The 16013-nt window shown below is 40.4% G+C and overlaps 1 protein-coding gene across 1 annotated transcript in view; it reads left to right on the top strand.

The window, feature by feature from the left end:
* Positions 1-385: 385 nt before the first annotated feature.
* COL21A1 (collagen type XXI alpha 1 chain) overlaps positions 386-16013 on the top strand; it is a 216607-nt gene continuing 200979 nt past the window's right edge. Inside the window, exon 1 of the mRNA XM_004605865.2 lies at positions 386-510. The gene's annotated coding sequence lies outside the window, so the exon portion shown is untranslated. The remainder of the gene's footprint in view (positions 511-16013) is intronic.

Here is a 16013-nt window from a genome sequence, read left to right as displayed (position 1 = left end):
CCTCCAGGTCACCCGAGCAACCTCAGAGGCAGCAGGTAGGCAGACCCGGGGACCGACCATTCTCCAGGTCACAGAGACCTCTGCAGGCGACACTTGGCAGATCTTTTCCTCCTCCCACGCGTATAGTCCTTTGCCCGAACCTCTTCCTGCCTCTCCCAGTGCCTCATCTTCTGGACGAGCAGAACTTGAGCTGAGTATGTGTCCACCGAATTTCCAAAGCAATCTGCACTGCGAGTTCCACACTCCCAACCCAGTCTTCTTCCCCGGGGCGGGTGGGGCGAGAGAACCTTATCACCCGGGCTCCGCCTCCAGGGGGCTGAGAGTTAAGTTTCAGCTGCGCCACACTCTGCCCTGAACGCTGCCTGCGGGAGCCTCTCCCCGGCGCAGGGCAGCAAACTCATTCCAACGCGGATTTTTGCACGAAGTGGAGGTGGTGTTCTTAGACGTCCTGGGACAGCCACTTATCCTGGGCACCAACGCGGCTGCCCCAACTGCAAGCCAGAGACCCAGGTAAGGTGACACCGCCGTCGCCCCTTTTGCTTGCCAGCATGGCAAATAGGGGTCTTCAGTACCTGCCCTCATGGAAGGGGGCTATTCCTTTTATGCTGTGTCCCGTGGTTGCAATGTTCTTCCCCCTCCTGGTTTGGCGAACCCGGCGCTCAGGCTGGAGTCTGGGGAGATCAGGATTTGTCTTGCAAAGTTTGTCTCTGCGGGAACCCTGGGATTCGCTGGGGGAAGATTTCTACCTCTGCGGTGGACCTCCGGCCGCAGATAATAAGGGGCACTTTTCACTGCCTTTGACTCCACTCAACGCCTTTTTTTTTTTTTTTTTTTTGCCTTTCTCTTCTTGTAAGGGTCCGTGATATAAACACGTGGGGCGTCCGGGAGCGCGGGAGTCGGTGCACTGTCTGGGCGTCCGCAGGAGCTCTTTAAGATCGCCGAGGGCGCGACCCCGCCCCGACCCCCTCTGAGAGCTTTAAAACGGGGCTGGAGGTGGGAGTGGGGCTTTGGCATGGAAAAGAAATTGTTCTCAGCTGGGTCTTGCCGAGCTGGTCTGTGAAGCTGGTAGTGAGCGCGGTGCGGCCTCAGCATCACCTGGGGACGTTTAGAAATGCAAAATCTGGAGCTTTGGTTCCTGTGGGCTTCAGAACCTGTAGCTCTGGAGTTGGGTCCAGCTTTTCGTCCTTTAATGGGCCCTCCAGGCGAAGGAGTGCTTGTTTCCGAGCTGAGTTAAAGGTTGGGGTGAAAACACCTGCCAACTCTCTTAACTGGGCAAGGAGAAGCTGTTCACTTCTCGGAAAGACTGCGTTGTTATTCCATCGGGCTTTACTCACGTTCAAACAAAGTCCACTGTGGGCTTGGGAAGATACTAAGCAGGACAGAGATGTAACCATCACCCGAGCAATTTTTATGTGGTAAAATGTGTATACTTGTTTTAGGAAAGAATGGGAATTTTCTTTTTCTATTTAGAGAGGAAATAAAGCCAAATTGGGGGGAGGGATGCACATATAAGTATTTAAATTGCAATCACATAAATATTTTGTTCCCTATAAGATTAAGTTCAAATTTTAGTATTTGGTTATGTAACAGGAATATTGCTATTTTCAGGATTCCCCCCCCCCTTTATCCTCAATATCTAAAGATTTAAGGCATTTGTACCAGTTCATCAGGGTGAAAGGGAATTTAGCATTGATAGATTCTGGATTATCAGAAGCTCTCTCTCTCTCTCTCTCTCTCTCTCTCTCTCTCTCTCTCTCTCTTTCTCTCTCTCTCTCTCTTCAATAGAAATCTGGGATTCCAAAATTTTGGCTAAGAAAAATCCAGCTGTTTCTAAGTCATTAGTACAGAAATAGAATTACTTTGCAAGTGGGCTTAAATAGATTAGAAAATCCAACTTTGAATGAAAAAAAAAAAGGGTAGGTGTATGACTCAGATCCAGGACATGTGCGCTGTGGGGTTACAAGTGCTAACTGTACCAAAAGTTTATCTACAGGGAACATTCATTTTCCAAGCTATTTTTGTTCCAATTGGTGATTGAAGTATATAGACCAGTTCAGGGATAGGCAGGCACTCAGCCTGCATTTAGAGAACTGGAGAATGGTGGTTAGAAAGAGGAGCAGTCTTCTTTTTTTTTCTTTCTTTCTTTTTGGGTCACACCTGGCAATGCACAGGGGTTACTCCTGGCTCTGCACTTAGGGAATTACTCCTGGCTGTGCTCAGGGGATCTTATGGGATGCTGGGAATCGAACTCAGATCAGTCATGTGCAAGGCAAACACACTACCTGTTGTGCTATCACTCCAGCCCCAGGAGCTGTCTTTTGAAGCAGCCCTGCGTTTAAGACCTGATTTTCTGTTTCTTCGTTCTTTGGACAGTTGAATAACTTCTCCAAGCCTCACTTTACTCAAGCGGATTTTATATTGTTTAATTCAGTATTCTTACATTGTTGTCAAAGTTAAATGAAATAAAGCTTCTAAAGTGTATACTCAAAATATGGAATTTGTTAGCCAAAAATATGTGCACAAACTTGTGTGAGTGCACACGTGTGCATGTACTCGTGCACACACACTCATGCACACACAGATCCTAATCCCCGAATACCCTGAAATGAAACCTATGTTAATATAATGGTCAGATTCAGATTTTGTATATACATGCCCCCCACACCCTTAGAATTTCCAGAATTTCAAAGGTAGCTCTTAGAATCTGTGAAATATATGTGACCAGTTGAAAGGGGAATTGAACTGGAAGAAACGGGTATGTGTATCATTCTGATAGTGTAATGACATAGGAACTTTGATAGTGCTTGCTGTGAGTTTCAGACATATGGAAATATGTGGTCATACTCCAGAACCTTTAGAGTATTGTAAATCAAGGGTAAATTATAAAAGTACTATTTTTTAAAAATCAAAGTGAACACATATAGGTCCTCAAATGACCATCTTTCTTAATTCTATTTAACTTTATATGTGGAAATTTGTAGATTATAGTTTTAGAAAATTGGCTCGAATCAACAGCCAAGTTAATCATTATCTGTAGTAAAGGATTTCACTCTCTGGTGACATTTATAATCTATTAATATTTCACATTTAAGTATTCTTTAAATCTGACTCTCCATGAGTATCATTCTTTTCAAAAGAAAATCACATGGAAAATATTCTGTGGCCTTAAGAGGACCAGTTTAAATGTACTTACTGGTGTTTCTTAGGTTCCTGAGAGAAAATAAAATAAAACCTTATCTAGTTACATCAAGGTTTGTTCAAGACTATAAAAAAAAGCAAAATAAGGACACAGAATATGGACAGGCCTAAACTGGCAGAATGTTTAGTGAGGTAATTTAAGAGTCCTTTTCCTTTTTAACTGAAATAATTTCAAAATGCTTCAAATCACATAAACTAACAATTCCCTTCACACTATTTGACTGAAACTGATCTGGATGGTCCTCTTAGGACCAAATAGTTTTACTTGAAAAAAAATGTACGGAATTAATTTCAGAAAGAGTGCCAAATGATTCTTCCCTTGAAATAAGTCTTGATTTTCATTTAACTGAAGTTATAAAAAGAATATTAGATACCTAAATTAGAGTGCCTTTTTATAAATAGTCTTGTATCTTTAAATACAAAATTCTACCCCCTGATTAGTTCGAATTATGTGATTAGCTCGTTATCTATGTTAGAAGACTAAACACGACGCCAGTGCAAACATATAAGAAGTTGGAACATTGTATGCATGAAATCTTGTCATTAATAGTATTGTAAAACAAGGTGACTAAAACGTATTTTTTTATAAAGAAGCGTCTTAGTAATTCTTTAATGCAGGGAACCAGGTCTTCATTAGGATACATTCAAAATTATAATTTAATATTAGCACTGTAGCACTGTCATACTGTTGTTCATCAGGTTTCTGAGCAGGTACCAGTAACGTCTCCATTGTGAGACTTGTTGTTACTGTATTTGGCATATCTAATATGCCACGGGTAGCTTGCCAGGCTCTGCCATGTGGGCAGGATACTCTGGGTAGCCTACCAGATTCTCTAAGAGGTATGGAGGAATTGAACCCAGGTCGACCCAGCAAGGCAAACGCCCTACCCACTGTGCTATTAAATTAAATATAGTTAGAATTTAATGTTGCAGATTTATGGTATTTACAGTTTAATGTAAGTGAAGTTTTTGTTTGGTGCACTGTGGAGGAATCATATTCTCATGTGGCAATGAAAAGGAATGCTCAGAGAGAGGCCTATCTCGACGGGAAAAAAGAAGGCATGTGGAAGCAAATTCAAGCATTCAGTAATCAAGTCCAATTATGTGTTCTGGATAACATAACGGAAGAGCTAGAGAGTCTGTGATGTTGCAATTCACAGTGATGGGATGTAGCAGCACTGCTCACAGTGAATGCACAATTTGGAATAACCAGTATTTCAATGCCCTATGGAGATGTCATAAATTTTTTCCTAGAGGCAGAAGACCTAGAGCAGAGAGAATCATAAAGAAGTTAGATTAGTTGTACTTGTTTTCATAGCCTGCCCCATTTAGAAAGTTTTTGACCTAGAATTCAGGTTTAGCTTCATCTTGAGGGCCCTCGTTTGCTCCATAGTGATAGGTTCTACTTTTAAGGTCCATTCCCAAACTCCTGTGGATAAAACCCATTCTAGGAAGTGGATACCTGGTTTTATTAGTATTTGTTATTTTGGCCTATATTTTCTAACTTGGGATAGTAATAGCTGAGCCTGATTCATTATCTTTTTTTATGAGAACTGCAGTTGAAATATGTCTATCTGGCCAGTAATCCAATTACTAGGTTGAATTAGTCAATAAAACTCAGTTTCCTATTTTTCCTCCATCTCACAGTCTTAAGTTCTAATTCTTGCTTAGTTTTTTTGAACTTGAATGAGAAGCACAACTTTTTTTTTAAATTGAGATAACAATGTTTTGCAAAAGTCTAAATGCTTATGCTTTCCCAGTACCAAAATGCCAATACCTCTCTATCACTGTTCATAGGATGCTTTCTGTCTGCCAACCTTCCCTCACTCTCCTTTTTAAAGACAAAATTTTAAATTATTTTTTAATTGAATCATAGTGAGATACACAATTTTAAAGTTGTAAATGACTGGGTTTCAGTCTTGTTCCATCACCGTCCCTTCACCAGTGTACATTTGCCACCACAGATGTCCCCAGTTTCCCTCCCACCAGCCCCCTGGCAAACATTATGACAGCTCTCTCTCTCTGTGTCCCTCTCTGTCTCCCTCCCCCCTTCTCTCCTATCTCTCTCTCTTTCTCCATCTCTCTCTCTCTCCTTTTCTGTCTCTCTGTCTCTGTCTCTCTCCTTTTGGGCATTATGGTTTGCAATACAGATACTGAAAGGTTATCATGTATATCTTTTTACTTGCTTTCAACACATTCTTGTCCAGAGTGCTCACTTCTATTATTGTCATACCAGACTGTACTCATTCATGGGATATAAAAAAAATAGTATGAGACTACTATCCAAGGTCAGGGAAAACAGGGATCAGGAGGACAGGATAATGGTTGGAAGCTTGCCCCAAGTTGTGTAGGGGTTAAAGGGCAGTTAGGATAGAAAGGGTACCAGTATCACTCTTCTTGCCAGATAACATTGATTCTTTTGTTAGAGTCTACAGGCTTGTTTTCGATGGGCATTGTTTTCTTTTTCCTTTCTCTTTTTTTTTTGTGTGGCTTTTTTTGGGTCACACCCAGCAATGCTCAGGGGTTACTCTTGGCTCTGCACTCAGGAATCATTTTGGCAGTGCTTGGGGGACCATGTAGGATGCCAGGGATCGAACCCGGGTTGGCCACTTACAAGGCAAACGCCCTCCCCGTTGTACTATCGCTCCAGCCCCAAGGGTGTTGATTTCTTTGTTCTACTTCATTACACACCACATATGAGTGAGGTCACCTGATATTATCTTCTTCCTCCTGACTCATTTTTCTTGTAGGCCCCCCACACCCAATCTGGTTATATCCAAGTTGTAGCCAAATGTAAAATTTTAGTTTTCCTTTGGGCTGAGTAGCGTTCTTTTGTGTATTTATCCATTCCTTTGTCTCGAAACAAGGGGTTTTATCAGGTCTTGGTTATTATTAAAAGCAGTGCAATAAAAATAGGTGTGCAGGGCTGGAGCAATAGCACAGTGGGTAGGACGTTTGCCTTGCACATGGCCGACCCGGCATCCCAATTTTCAATTCCCAGCATCCCATATGGTCCTCTGAGCACCGCCAGGGTGATTCCTGAGTGCAGAGCTAGAAGTAACCCCTGTGCATCACCAGGTGTGACCCAAAAAGAAAAAAAATAGGTGTGCATATGTATTTTCAAAGGACAGTTCATGTATGTTCTTATAATAGATACCAGGGAGTGGAATTTCTGGATTAACTAAAAGTTAAATTATTTTTATTTTTTGTTTGTTTTTTATTTTGGGGGGGAGCATATCCAGCAGTGCTCAAGGCTTGCCCTGGCTCTGTGCTCATGGATCACTCTAGCTACCCTGCACTGCTTGGTATATGAAGTGCCCACATCAAAACATGGCTAGCCACATACAATTGTTTTGGGGCCACACCTCAGGAGCTTACATGATGTGCTGGAGACCAAAGCCAGGTTTTCTGCATAGACAGCAAGCACTTTACCTGCTGTACTATCTCTTGGGTCCTTTGCTTTTATTTACTTATTTATGTACTTATTTATTCTTGTAGTTTTGAGTCATATCCAGAGTGAATAAGGTTTACTTCTTACTCTGTACCCAAGGATCACCCCATTTAAAATTTGTTGATGGCCTTTCACTAACTCTATTGCACACCATATAATATTGCACACACATAATACCCATAAATAGAATTCAAGAGGGAAATTGTCTGCCATAGAGGCAGGGGGAGTGGTTGGACGGAGGGGGAGGATACTAGGGACATTGGTGGTGGAAAATGTACTGGTGGAGGGACGGGTGTTCCATCATTGTCTGACTGAAAATCAAACATGAAAGTTTTTTAACTGTAGCTCATGGTGATTAAATTAAAAAAATTTTTTTGAAAAGTCCTTATTCTGTTTTCCAGAGAAGGTAAGTGGAGGCTCCTTTTCGCTATATCAATGACACACTGCATTTCTTCTTTTCTTTGTCTTGGTATTTGCTTCCATTTTCTCATTAGTAGAACTAAGTGTTAGTACCTACTTCCCTAAGCTTGTTGTCAGGAGTAATTGCATTCACATACGTAAATTTTCTTTAACATCATCTGGATTATTGCAAATACTTAAGAATTTGCTATTATTTTACCTAGGATAATAATAACTGTTTTAAACATGATGTTTTAAACATTTAAAATGTTTTAAACATTTAAAACATGATGCTGTTTTCAGTTCTAAAAGTTTGTCCCTGAAAAAGAGGTAGCACTCAGATTATGTACATTTGATGGGCTCCTCTTATTTAGCTGGTGGGAAAATTTGGTTCAAAAAATTAAGTACTTCCAAGTTTTTCAGAAAATCATATGTTTTGAATATTTAAAAAAAATTTTCAGATACTGCTGCTGCTGACCAGAATCCATACTTTGGGGGAAAAAAATCAGTGTTTTAATCTTGGGTCTCAAAAACTCAATTGCACACTGGAAGCACACTGAGACACTTTTTGCAATGCTGATGGATACCCACAGTGAATAAACAATTACAAGTGAATTCGCTAAGGAATAGTCATATTGCATATAGATTGTCTGTAATGCGTGTGCTCTTTCACTATGTTCCTTGGATTCCCTTGCACTTGGAATGTTAATAAGCAGTAGAATTTCCCTATCAGCAAGAGGGAAAAAAAGACTTGAAGACATACTTCTTGGCCAAGAGCTCCTGAATAGTTAATGGTGACACTGGATAACAACTTGAGTCTCCTGAATTCTTCTCAGTAGATGTTTCATTCAGTGACCTTCTCTCCTGAAAAATTGGGTAATGTGATGAAGACCTAGAACAAAGCCATACAATGGCATATTGTAGGTTGCTGTCACACTTCAGTTTGATTTCAGTTTTTTTTTTCCTTTTTGGGTCACACCCAGTGATGCACAGGGGTTACTCTTGGCTCTGTGCTGAGGAATTACTCCTGGCGGTGCTCAGGGGACCATCTGGGATGCTGGGAATCGAACCCAGGTCGGCCGCGTGCAAGGCAAATGCCCTACCTGCTGTTCTATTGTTCCAGCCCCATTGATTTCAGGTTTTTTATTAATTAAAATATATTCCTTGGGGCTGGAGCCATAGCAAAGTGGGTTAGGTGCCCATAGCAAAGTGGGTTAGGTGCTTGTCTTGTGGGCGCTGACCCAGGTTCAATCCCTGGCATTTCATATGTGCTAGGAGTCTGACCTAAGCCCTGTCTATTATAGGGTGAGACTCAAAAATAAAAAACCCCAACAACAAAAAGTACAAAAAATTCCTTATTGAAAAACTACTTAAAATATGTTCATAATGCCAAGAAATATATAATTTTCAATTGCAAAAAAGACAGTATCCCCTTCCACTCTATTTGTCTTTTCTAAGGTTTCATGTAGTTTTTCTTTATCCTTATTTCTTTGGAATTTTGAGTTTTTACCAATGAAAAACTCAGAAATGTCTGAAAATTTCAGAAAATGTTGAAAATTTTCTTAAGTGCAATGGTGACCTTCTGGGAATCTTGCCAGTCTCGTGCGTTTGATCCAGTGTTTAGTTTTTGTTTTGACTTGTCTTGTTCTGATCTCGGTCAGTTTAGCCATGCTTGTAGCATTATGTTACCCATTAACTGTTTGTTTTTCAGCTTTTGGTGTCAAGAAGAAAAGACTATAGATCAAGAACAATTTCTTTTTAAAATTCAAAGTAAAATGTAGAGTATTGTTTGAGCTTTATATAAAAGTTGTTCTAAAAATTTTCCTGAAAATTCATTTTTTTAAGTTTTCATTGTCTATGTGGTAAACAGAAACAATTCTGGGAACATTTATATAGTAATTTTGAAACTTATAGATGATTCAATGAATTTTTAAGAAGTACAGACCTGTATTGCAGACCATAATACTCAAAAGGTGTGTGTGTGTGTGTGTGTGTGTGTGTGTGTGTGAGAGAGAGAGAGAGAGAGAGAGAGAGAGAGAGAGAGGTAGCACATATGGGAACATTGTATGACTGAAACCCAATCATGAACAACTTTGTAACAGTGTACCTCATGATTCAATTATTATGAGTCTGGAATATATACTGGGCTATGTATGGCTCAGTGTTTTTTTTTCCTTTTTGGGTCACACCTGGTGATGCACAGGGGTTACTCCTGGCTCTGCACTCAGGAGTCACTCCTGGCGGTGCTCAGGGAACCATATGGGATGCTGGGAATCGAGCCCGGGTCGGCCACGTGCGAGGCAAATGCCCTAGCTACTGTGCTATTGCTCCAGCCCCATGTATGGCTCAGTGTTAAAGGACTTGCTTTGCATATGTGAGACCCTGGGTTCAAATCCTGGAGCTGAACAATAAAACCAAAACCAAAACTTTTTTAAATCGTGCCCCAGAAAATCAGGTACCTCGGAATCAGCTTAACCAAGGAAGTAAAAGACCTTTACAAAGAAAACTACATAACGCTACTCCATGAAATCAAAGAGGACATGAGGAAATGGAAACATATACCCTGCTCGTGGATAGGGAGAATCAATGTTGTCAAAATGGCAATACTCCCTAAAGCATTATACAGATTCAATGCGATCCCTATAAATATACCCATGACATTCTTCAAAGAAATGGATCAAGCAATCCTAAAATTCATATGGAATAACAAACGTCCAAGGATAGCTAAAACAATTCTTGGGAAAAAGATGATGGGAGGCATCACCATCCCCAACCTCAAACTTTACTACAAAGGAGTAACAATTAAAACAGCATGGTACTGGAACAAAGGCAGAGCCGTAGACCAATGGAACAGGGTGGAATATCCCTACACACAACCCCAAATGTATGACCATCTAATCTTTGATAAGGGAGCAAGAGAAGTGAAGTGGAGCAAGGAAAGCCTCTTTAACAAATGGTGCTGGCACAACTGGACAACCACATGCAAAAAAATGGGTTTAGACCTTGACCTGACACCATGCACAAAAGTCAGATCAAAATGGATTAAAGACCTCAACATTAGACCACAAACCATAAGGTACATTGAAGACAAGGTCGGCGAAACCCTCCACGATATTGAAGATAAGGGTATCTTCAAAGGTGACACGGAACTAAGCAATCTAGTAAAAACAGAGATCAACAAATGGGACTACATTAAACTAAAAAGCTTCTGCACCGCAAGAGATACAGTGACCAGAATACAAAGACTATCCACAGAATGGGAAAGGATATTTACACAATACCCATCAGATAAGGGGTTGATATCAATGGTATATAAAGCACTGGTTGAGCTCTACAAGAAGAAAACATCCAACCCCATCAAAAAATGGGGCAAAGAAATGAACAGAAACTTTACCAAGGAAGAAATACGAATGGCCAAAAGGCACATGAAAAAGTGCTCTACATCACTAATCATCAGAGAGATGCAGATCAAAACAACCATGAGATACCACCTCACACCACAGAGACTAGCACACATCCAAAAGAACAAAAGCAACCGCTGTTGGAGAGGATGTGGGGAGAAAGGGACCCTTCTTCACTGCTGGTGGGAATGCCGACTGGTTCAGCCCTTCTGGAAAACAATTTGGACGACTCTCAAAAAATTAGATATTGAATTCCCATTTGACCCAGCAATACCACTGCTGGGAATATATCCCAGAGAATCAAAAAAGTTCAATCGAAACAACATCTGCACATGTATGTTCATCGCAGCACTGTTTACAATAGCCAGAATCTGGAAAAAACCCGAATGCCCCAGAATGGATGACTGGTTGAGGAAACTTTGGTACATCTATACAATGGAATACTATGCAGCTGTTAGAAAAAAGGAGGTCAAGAATTTTGTAGTTAAGTGGATGGGCATGAAAAGTTTCATGCTGAGTGAAATGAGTCAGAAAGAGAGAGACAGACATAGAAAGATTGCACTCATCTATGGTATATAGAATAACAGAGTGGGAGACTAACACCCAAGAACTGTAGAAATAAGTACCAGGAGGTTGACTCCATGGCTTCGAGGCTGGCCTCACGTTCCGGGGAAAGGTCAACTCAGAGAAGCGATCACCAACTACATTGCAGTCGAAGGCCATGTGGGGGAAGGGAGTTGCGGGCTGAATGAGGGCTAGAGACTGAGCACAGCGGCCACTCAACACCTTTGTTGCAAACCACAACAGCTAATTAGAGAGAGAAAGCAGAAGGGAATGCCTTGCCACAGTGGCAGGGTGGGGTGGGGGGGAGATGGGATTGGGGAGGGTGGGAGGGACACTGGGTTTACGGGTGGTGGAGAATGGGCACTGGTGAAGGGATGGGTTCCCAAACTTTGTATGAGGGAAGTGTGAGCACAGAAGTGTATAAATCTGTAACTGTACCCTCACGGTGATTCTCTAATTAAAAATGAATAAATTAAAAAAAAAAAAACTCTATTTGGTACTTTATTAGAAAAAGAGAATTTGAATTCACTTTTTGGGTGTACCTAGGCTTGTGTTTAGAAGTACCTAGTGTTGATAGAATATTAAAGATAAAGGAGAACTTTCTTTGTGTTTAGCCACTCATCCATGGCCATGACCATGGCCAGAGTGCCTGGGGGGATAGGGTATAGGGGTGGGGGTAGAAATCAGAGCTAAATTCAGTTTAGCCAGTCTATCCATTCTCAATTGGCACTTTTCTTTTTTCTCAAATGGAAAACTCTCTTCAATTTGCTGTATAAAAATAGAATTTTATAAATATCTTTCAATGACAAAAATGTATAAAATGAGAACAGTTCTGATGTAAATTTAGAAAAATCCAGCTCAGCTGGATGCATCACTGAATTTCTTCTCAAACCACTTTGGAATCTCATTTTGCATAAGAGCATCTATGATTCTTTAGAAAGCTTGCAAATGATTTGAAATGATTTCTTGGCAAGAAGTGGAGAAGTTATATTAGAGAGACTCTGTGGAAAAGGTCAACACCCAGGACCCTGAGAATGAAAGAGGAAGCCTCAGTTTCCCTTCACCAACTGTCAAGAATGTTTCCATTTTAGTTGTCAGTGCCTTATACTCTAAACATTTCTAGAACTCCCCAGCGTTCTCCTTAAGTTCTCCTTAAGATGGTGAGAGCCTACAGGTTGTCTAGACCATAAATTTTTGCCCTAGGCTTTGGGCTTACAGGAGGCCAAGAGATAATATGACTATAACAAAATAAATGGTCAAAAAAGTAATTTAAGGGGGCTGGAGCAATAGCACAGTGGGTAGGGCATTTGCCTTGCACACGGCTGACCCGGGTTCGATTCCCAGCATCCCATGTGGTCCCCGAGCACCACCAGGAGTAATTCCTGAGTGCAGAGCCAGGAGTAACCTCTGTGCATCACCGGTTGTGACCCAAAAAGAAAAAAAAAAGTAACTTAAAAAGTAACTTAAAAGTTATAAATAGACAGTCCCACCAGTCTAAATGAAAATAAAAAAATTTTCATCTTATTTTAGTAACACAGGCCTTAACTGAACAAGACATCTCTGTGAAACAAATACAAATCCTCTGATAACTTTATAAGACCCTTGCTACTTGATTCTAGTTGCAGCCACTTGACAGCAAATTACATGATTTCATCCTAGAGCTGAGGAACCTTACTTCTAATTAGCTGTAGGAACTTTTCTTTGTCCACTGCTTTGCAAGAAAAATTTCTATCTTCTTCGAACTCTAAGTTTAAGCAAATTGCTTACATATATATGTATGTATTGTGTGTGTGTGTGTATATATATATGTGTGTATATATATATGTATATATATATATATATAGCTTTTTTGGTCACACCTGGTGATGCACAGGGGTTGCTTCTGGCTCTGCACTCAGGAATTACCACTGGTAGTGCTCAGGGGACCATATGGGATGCTGGAAATCAAACCCGGGTTGGCCTCACACAAGGCAAACACCCTACCTACTGTTCTATCGCTCCAGCCCCGCTCCATAAGTTTTATTCCTGGAAGTATTGAAGGACCTGTTGAAAGTAGTTTGAAAATATCAGCACCAATATCAGAAAATGCAGCAGCTCCTCTATCAAGCATTCAAGTTACTTTGCTGCCTCCTCGTAGGAGAGTCTACTCCCTCCCTCCTCTGCCTTCTCCTTTTGGTTTTCTTGTTCCTTCCATGTTGAAACCACTTGTGAGTTAGAACCTCTGAACTATGGTTTGAAATAAGAGAGAGAGAGAAGAGGGTATAAATGATAGGAAGCAGGAATGACATGGTAATACTTTTTTTTCTTTTTTGAAGTTAAATATTGTGCTCACATAATACCTAATGCTTGTTTACAATAAATGCTTACTTAACATCCCCTAAAATGGCATAGGCAGAATTCCCATTTGACTCTCTATGGAATGAGAAGAAAAGAGAAATAAAAGGTGGGTTTCAGAGCTCTTGGTGGGAAGTGGAGGGAAGAGTAAGCACTTAATTCAGGTCCTGTCAATTTGATGGCAGGAAGCATGCGAGTGTGTAACTTGCATAAGGACTACCTGCAATCTGTGTTATCATTTCTATACTATTAGTAGAATGATAGGAATATTTTAATGCCATGTACTGAATAATATATATTTATTATTCATTATTCATATATATGTGAAATATATATATATATATATATATATATATATATTTGCCTCTTGGAGAGCCCGGAAAGCTACTGAGAGTATTTTACCTGCACTACAGAGCCTGGCAAGCTCCCTGTGGCGTATTCAATATGCCCAAAGCAGTAACAATAACAGGTTTCATTCCCCTGACCCTGAAAAGAGCTTCCAATTGCTGGGAAAAATGAGTAAGGAGAGGCTGCTAAAATCTCAGGGCTGGGATGAATGGAGACATTACTGGCACCCGCTCGAGTAAATTGATGAACAATGGGATAACAGTGGTACAGTGATACAGTACTGAATAAATCAATATTTTTATATTATGTGTTAAACAAATCATGCTCTCATTTTAAGAAGGCTTTGAGCAGGAGATAGTAAACCTATTTTTGTTTTGTTTTGTTTAATCCCAGTTTGGGCTAGAATGATAGCACAGCAGATAGGACATTTGCCTTGCACACGGATGACCCGGGTTCTATTTCTCTGCCCCTCTCAGAGATCCCGGCAAGCTACTGAGAGTATCTCGCTCACACAGCAGAGCCTGACAAGCTCCCCGGAGCATATTTGATATGCTAAAAACAGTAACAACAAGTCTCACAATGGAGACGTTACTGGTGCCTGCTCTAGCAAATCAATGAGCAACGGGATGACAGTGATACAGAATCCCAGGTTGCTGGCAATTTACTTAAAAGTTGGTGCTTAGGGAAGTGTGGAGCAATGGGAGAGCTTAGCAGGTGTGATGATACGAACTTCCTTCATTGGGACCAGGAGATAGCTTGAATGGCAGAGCACATCGCCAGAAACAGCAGGTACTGAGTTTGATTCCTTCCACCATGTGGCTCTGGTGGTCCTGGTGATCCCAAGAATTGCACAGCACTCTGCCCTGTGAAATTGCACCAAGCATTGCCAGGTATAGCCTCACCCTGGCCTCCCCAGCACTGATGAATATGGTCCCTATGAAGAGAAAATTACCTTTTTCCATTTGTCACCTGTATACTGTTCTATTTGCTAGTTAAAAAGCATCACGTGAAGCTCTCTTCAAACATGTAATGAATGGCATTTTAACACATTTACATATAGTTTAACTCAACTTCTGGTAACATTCTTTATGAAATTAGTGATCTAAGAAATGTAGAGTTCCTAAAATGACTACTGACAAATTTCTGGAGTAGTCATTGAAGATGGATGTCAGTGAGATTGAGGAATGACATAACAAAGAAAATTATAAATTCCTTTTCATGATGCCTAAGTCAATTTTTCTTTAACTTCCATGTGGGAATGCTATTATAAAATGTCCCCTTGGTTTTCAATGCTTGAATTTTTTCTGTTTTGTAATATTTAGGAAAGCTGTTGGGCCACACTCAAGGGGTTGCTCCTGGCAGTGCTCAGGGGACCAAATTTGGTGCGGGGATTGATTAGGGATCAGCCAGGTACAAGGCAAGTGCTTTATCACCTGTACTATCTGATTCAGAATTATGGGTTTTTTGAAGAAAAAAGATGCTCATGTGAGAAATCAAATTGCATATTGAAGTCTAAATTGCATGTTTTCTAAATTAACAATTATATTTGGTTGGTGGCACTTCTTGTCTGCTTCTACTTGTTTTCTGTCTTTTAAAAAATACACATGCATTAATCTTATCATGCAACATTGATTCCATAACATGCTGTGTGGACGGAAGCATTTGAAATAGTAATTTAGAATTCCTACATGATGAGAGATGATGTTATAGATTCTTTTTTTGTTATTTTTTTGTTATAGATTCTTGTATTTGTTCTTGTAAATAAAGAAGTTTTTGTGTGCCAGATGTACTTTTAAATTCCACAGATTACAGATAGCAAAATCTGATTAAAATGATGTAAGAAAATTTTAAAAGCAGAAAGTTTATTACTTTGTAAATGCCAAAAAAAGGCTATATCTCCAATACATAGCATACAAAGAGCATGGTTGTTTCATAGTTGTGGCCCTGACTATTAACAGCCATGTGACTTTGTGAATATATTTAATGCTTTAAAGCTTAATTGTTTTTTCTGTCAAGTGAGATTCAAAGAATCTGTTTCATGTGTCAGGAAGGCTAAATGAAATAGTAGTGAACATAAACTGATTTTAGCATTGTTCCTGGCCCATGAAAATTACCCAAATTGCCACCATTTTGTTGTTATCCCAAGTATGCTATTCTCTCTCTGCTTATAAACTTTCACACTGGAGATTTGGAAAACTTCGCAGGCAGGCCGTTTGCCTTGCATGCGGCTGACCCGGGTTCAATTCCTCCCACCTTCTCTCAGAGAACCCGGCAAGCTACCAAGAGTATCCCGCCTGCACGGCAGATTTTGGCGAGCT

Source organism: Sorex araneus, chromosome 4, assembly GCF_027595985.1.
Source record: "Sorex araneus isolate mSorAra2 chromosome 4, mSorAra2.pri, whole genome shotgun sequence".
In the NCBI taxonomy this organism is placed as follows: domain Eukaryota; kingdom Metazoa; phylum Chordata; class Mammalia; order Eulipotyphla; family Soricidae; genus Sorex; species Sorex araneus.
This window is presented reverse-complemented; position numbering and strand designations above follow the sequence as displayed.